The 5,731-nt window shown below is 42.6% G+C and overlaps 1 protein-coding gene across 1 annotated transcript in view; it reads right to left on the bottom strand.

Moving 5' to 3' along the window:
- The window catches only part of aclya (ATP citrate lyase a), a 22,406-nt gene that overhangs the window by 16,513 nt on the left and 162 nt on the right, over positions 1–5,731 (bottom strand). The window lies entirely within an intron of this gene.

Genomic DNA, 5,731 nt, shown 5'->3' with positions numbered 1-5,731 from the left:
AAAAAACCTGCATGACATGTTGCAATTTAACTGCACAGAATTAGGAGAGACTGCTGGAAAATCACATTATATACTAACTACGCATTCAGAATCAGTCAGATTGTCTCAGGCTGTACCCAGCAAGTGAACCCAGTGGAGCTAAATCCAACACGATTAGCCTCAGTTTGTTTGACCTGCACACTAATGAGATACTGGCCACTGATTTACCACTCAAACAATCTGATTGCTTCTGGAGCTAGAGTGGAGAGCGTGCAGAACTGGACTCCAGCCACCAGCATACAAGTGCATGGGAAAAAATAATCCTTGTAAGTGACCGACTAATTTGATGTGACCAGTTATTAGCAGCACTGGGAAGCAGCATAGACACAGCCAGGTATAAGAAATAGATTTTTTTTTTGGTGCATTAAGCGGACTGTGTCAAGGAAGTAAAGGGAGAAATGTGATAACTTGTAATAGCATCTATAAATTTTACAGCTAAAGGGAGGAGTTGTGACCTTTACACTTTGGTCATTATCTCAATGAGGTCATCGCCTGCGTGACCAACACACACAGCTCATGACTTTGTAAAAACAGTGATATTCAATCTTTTATCCCTACGACAGAATGCACCATTACTGCTATTATTAGCACCTAAAAAGGTGTGTCCCTACAATGAGAACTCTCATATAAATCAACTCTGCCTTTTCATTATACGGAGGTTTCTTTATCTTCCTAAAGGAGATACAATGTGGAATCATTACACTGTAATTTAGATTTACATCACAACAGCTAAAATCCTATTTCTTTCACTGAGGCCTGATGTTTGACATCCCCTTTAAACGCAAAAGCAAACACCATTAATGCCCCTTACAGACCAACATTAAACTCCACGCTGTTGTTGCCCTGTCTGATCAGCAAGAATATACTGTACATCTTGCAGGCTTTTGACCTGACCCAAAGTGTTTTGATGTATTGGTGGATTCAAACTTACCGCAATGCCCTTATAACATTTATATATTTGCCACCGCTGTTAGTGGCCACAACGGGCACAAGGTTTGTGTTAACCTCAGGTCAAATAAACATAAGTCTGCTAAACTGTTCATTCTGCATGAGTGCAAGCATCATATATTTCTGCCTGATTTTTGATGCGACACAGGCTGGACTAACGCCAAGTTAGACTGAAAGGACTGGAGGAGATGTCTTCAGTCCTTACAGGCAAATGTCATCATTGCTACTTCAAACCAAATGTACATCAGTGTAAAGAAATGTGGTAAATTAAGGGTACAAAATACCAAGGCTTTCACTAATTCTCCATATTTCCTAAATCAAAGCTTAACAACCACGGTGCATCATGTAACCTTGCCGGGATGATGCACCTGCTCTGTCTGTATCTTCTATGTGGTTCATTAGGCTAAAAGCCCTGATGTTGGCTCAAACAGGACTCCCTGCTCTACGCTGCGCCCCTGGCAGCCATTCCTTAAATGGATTAATGGGACTGTCATGGACCTTTCTCACTATTGATCATTGATGTCCCTGAGTCACCACGGCGCTTCTTCCCCCGGGCCAGGCAAACGCGGTTTATCCAAAACTCATCCAGGTTCCATATATCATCCACTTTCTCTGAGTAAGTGACCTGCCAGAGGTGTTAAATATCACATTCACCACAGCAATAACACTGGTTGAGATGACGCACAGTAACAGGGGATGATGGATTTGCTGGAGGGAGGCAAAATCAGGCACAAATTTAAAATCACTTAATTAAAATCAGACAGTGAAATAACAAATATGCCATAAAAGATGGAAGTTGCAGCTTCATATTTACTTTTAACTGACGTACTAACTTCCAGAATAGAAACATGCCTGACTTTGCAGAAGGTATTAAGTCATAGATCCCTGAGAGAAAGGATTTACCCAACTCATTCATTCACAAACCGGTCAGACAGCAATTCATTTTTTGGGGGGGCAAATATCCTCTCCACTATTCCGAGGAAAGTTTCTAGCAAGTGTTCAGGTTTAATACTGGTTGTGGTGGACTGAGCAGTTCAACTTGTTTTATATTTTTTGACACACACACACACACACACACCAACCACACAGAAGATGAGAGGAGAGAGAGAGAGAGAGAGAGAGAAAGACAGAGAGCCAGAGCGGAGAAATAAGCCAGCATTGTGGAAGTAGTTCTTAGTAAAAAAAAATACGATTAAAAGTTAACACATATTGTAAAAACAATAATGTATCACCACTGTTCGGTTTTTCCCTTGCTTAGCGGCTCTGAGGATGTTGTTGCTGGTTGGATGTGATCTAGTCCCCCCGCGCCTAGCTGCTCCACTGAGCTTGGCCGCTATGGGGAAGCAGAGTGCCCGAGAAGCGGCGCTTCCTGTTCGATTTTCCGTCCTCATTGCCCATAGTCTGCCGCTACAGGGCTCCGCGCGCCATGGATCATGTTTCCCTGGCTTTCCGATTGGCACCATTCCCACGACACCATGCCCTTCTTGCCTGCCTTCCACAGACAGTAATGAATATAATTTGCATGCACGTCCGCGAGTAGGAGGGCACTACCAGGACCCCGGAGGCTAATCTGTTATATTTTTGTATACTAGAATCAGATTTAAATACTCTGATACTTAGAAAGACATTATCCAAATGTCTATTTGCACATTATGTGACCCTGAATGAAAATAATTTTCCAATGTGCTGCCGACGCAGCAGTCTTCTTGCAGGTGGGATGTAACTCTAAATATGCTTTTACGGCTCGAAGCTACTGTACTCAACTACTCCATTTTGAAGTATTTATAATTTAAGCCTTAAATCAACACTCTAGATAAAGTCCTGGAAAAGTGCCCAGACTACTCTTTTTTTGGGTGAAGTGGTCAGACTGTGAAAAGATTGTAACTAGCACATAAGTAGTGAAATTTACTATGGTTGTGGAGTGGTTTTGGAAACATTCACCATACAGATAAGAAAGGGGGGATTATTTACAGCAGGCAAAGGCTTTGCAAATTTCTATGTACCGCATGAAACACGTCTTTAACGTCCTCTTGCAAAGAAGCCTATGAAACTCTTTTCCGCGATAAAAAACCCTTTAAGCGGTGAAGTATTCAATACTCAGAAAGATTGGTTCGGCTTGGAGTTACTGTTCCTCTTTAAATTAATGAGGCGTCCTGTGGCCATCGGAATCCTTATGTATTTTTAATTGTTAAATGTGCAGAACATTTTATTTACCACATAAAAGGACATACTGGCTGTCCGGTTTCCAATGGGGCGGGAAACGGGCTGAAACGCTTTCTTAAATCTGACCCTTCTCATCTACATGCCGTTCCATGCATCATCCATCCAGAGTCCCATCTCAAACAGGGCCCCGTAAAGGGCCTTGGAAGCAACTGGCACAATGGTCTGGGTTTTTAAACTTATTTGTTTAACAACAATAGAAAACAACTCTTTGTTTATGAGGGATTTTTACGGGCAAGTTATCCATGGGAATTGGAAGGCCATTTTAAAACCCTTTCCAAAGCCTTTTAGACCTGAATTAATTATAATGCCGTTGTTTCCCCAACCTGCCCGAGCTGGATATCTAACATCGGTTGACCACCGGTGGCAGGCTGATTTTTTCTCTCTTCCAGCTGGTTTGGTTGCAGCCAAGGGGTTGGCAGCTAATTATTTTCAGAAAACATCAATTAGCGGATTTAATTTGTAAGGGGTATTGGGAGGGGATTGGAAAAAACAGGCCAAGCCATCGGAGGGGGGCACTTCACTTCTTCTTGGCTTTTCCAGCAGCCATTATATAATCTTTAGCCAGGTCAATGTCATATTTCCTCTTCTTTCTAAATGGGTCTTGACATCAGGTGTTAATATAACACCAAGGGCTAGTCCCCACTTTGGATACACACACAAGGGGGGAATAATCCTTATGGCTTTTGTTTTTTCAGATGATGACTGAAGGACTTAAAACAAAATAATTCTCCAAAAAACAACGAGGAAAAAAAGGTTAACTGTCAAAATACATTTGCATTTTAAATTGAATAATTACCAAATGTCAATTGTCCAATGTCCAATGTCTCGACCCATATTTTGAATTTTACTCTTTCCCATTTTTGGGGCAAGTCTGGAGATCTGGGTAATCCAAAGTTCCCTTCTTGTTCCTAAATATGCCCCCAGGGTGGCACAGGTGGGGTATTTTTTTAGCCCATCATTGTAACCTTGGAATAAAAGCTCCTATTACACCCCACACCCACCTCGCTCACTTCTTCTCTTCACTTTTCTCTTCTCATTCAAACATCCATTATTTCCTCTGCCTTTTCGGTGTCCTGGGGGTCCACAGAAGGAAAAGGATGCTTTTGTTTCCTGAAATGAAAAAGGCTGCCCTCTCAGTCCCAAAACAACATTGTCAGGGAAAGGCAGAACACAGAGGCCAGAAGTTAATGCACCTTTTGTCCAAGCACCTGGCAAAGGGCTTCTGAAGCAAAGAGGCCTAGTTAAACCTCTGAGAGGGGAAAAGGCCATTTCTCTTGTTAAATGGCCATATTAATTATTATTATTTAATTTGGGGTAACAAGGGAAAGCCCATCCGGGCTATAATTGCTCAAGGTTGAGGCGGGAATTGTAAATGGGGAGAGTCCAAAGGAAGTTTTCTTAAAGGCCACCCCAAAAGAGGGGTGGTTTGGGGGTTAAGGGGAGTTGAAAAAAAGTGAGGACTTGGCGGTCCACGGTGTAACTCGAATGTGATTCATCGATGTTGAAAAATCTGGAGTGGTCACACCTTTAATAATGTTTTTTACCCCAATTTCTCAAGTGATATAATATAGATAACAAATCAATTTTGCCCTCACCTCAACTGGCCCCTTTGAAAACCTTTATGGGGCCGTTTCTTGGGACCGTAAAAAGGGCTGCCCCGCGCCGTCTCAAGCATACATGGTTTCTACCATAGAAGAACTTTTTCTGCCCAATGAATAAATGGGTGAATGAACCATGGGGCCACAGCCAACAGAGGGGTGAGGCCGGGCCTCAAAAGCCACTGCCTGGGGGCCTGATTCCTGCAAGGGGTTGAAGGGCCATGAGGGGCTTGTGGGTTTGGCCTCGCTGGACGGGCATATCTGTGGGTAAAAGATACTGGGGCCAAAAATGGCTGAACGGATAATTCTTCAACGTTTAGGTGACCTTGCGCTTTTTTACCAGCGGGAAGCGCCAGCTGCCAAAAAGGGTCCATTAAGTGGGGTTGCCAACGTGGAAATACACTTGTAAATTTTTACACCGGGAAGAATCCATGTCATTAAGGCCTGTTCATATAGCAGAGGGGAACAGACCCATGAACATGGGCCCATTACAACCGCTTTTGTATTACTAGCATAGGTATCCTAGCCTCTTAAGCCCACAATTAGTTTGAATTAACTTCTGGGCGAACGATATAAAGGCACTGGCAGAGGAAAGATTTATAGAAAAGCTAAATTGACTGGAATTGGGGTTGCCCCCCCTAAAACGCCTGTCAAAGGCTTTTCTTGTTTAATTGCGGCTGGGCACATTTGGCCAGTTTTTAACAATGATGAAAAAGGCAGATTTTTACCATTCAAATCTCGGGTTTACCAATTTTAGAATAAAAGAATTAAAAAAATTTACCAATACCCCAAGGGAAGCCACTACATAAACAAGTTTGGGAGGTGGATATTAAATGGGGTTATGGTATGTATTTTTCCACTTACAAAAAAGCCATAAAACCTGTGGGGCTTACCATGGGTAACGCCTGGGGGATTTCTACTGA

This window comes from Morone saxatilis, unplaced genomic scaffold, assembly GCF_004916995.1.
Source record: "Morone saxatilis isolate NCDOM2014 unplaced genomic scaffold, NCSU_SB_2.0 Contig14, whole genome shotgun sequence".
Lineage (NCBI taxonomy): Eukaryota > Metazoa > Chordata > Actinopteri > Moronidae > Morone > Morone saxatilis.
The sequence above is the reverse complement of the archived record's forward strand: the minus strand, read 5'-3'. Positions and strand labels throughout refer to the sequence as shown.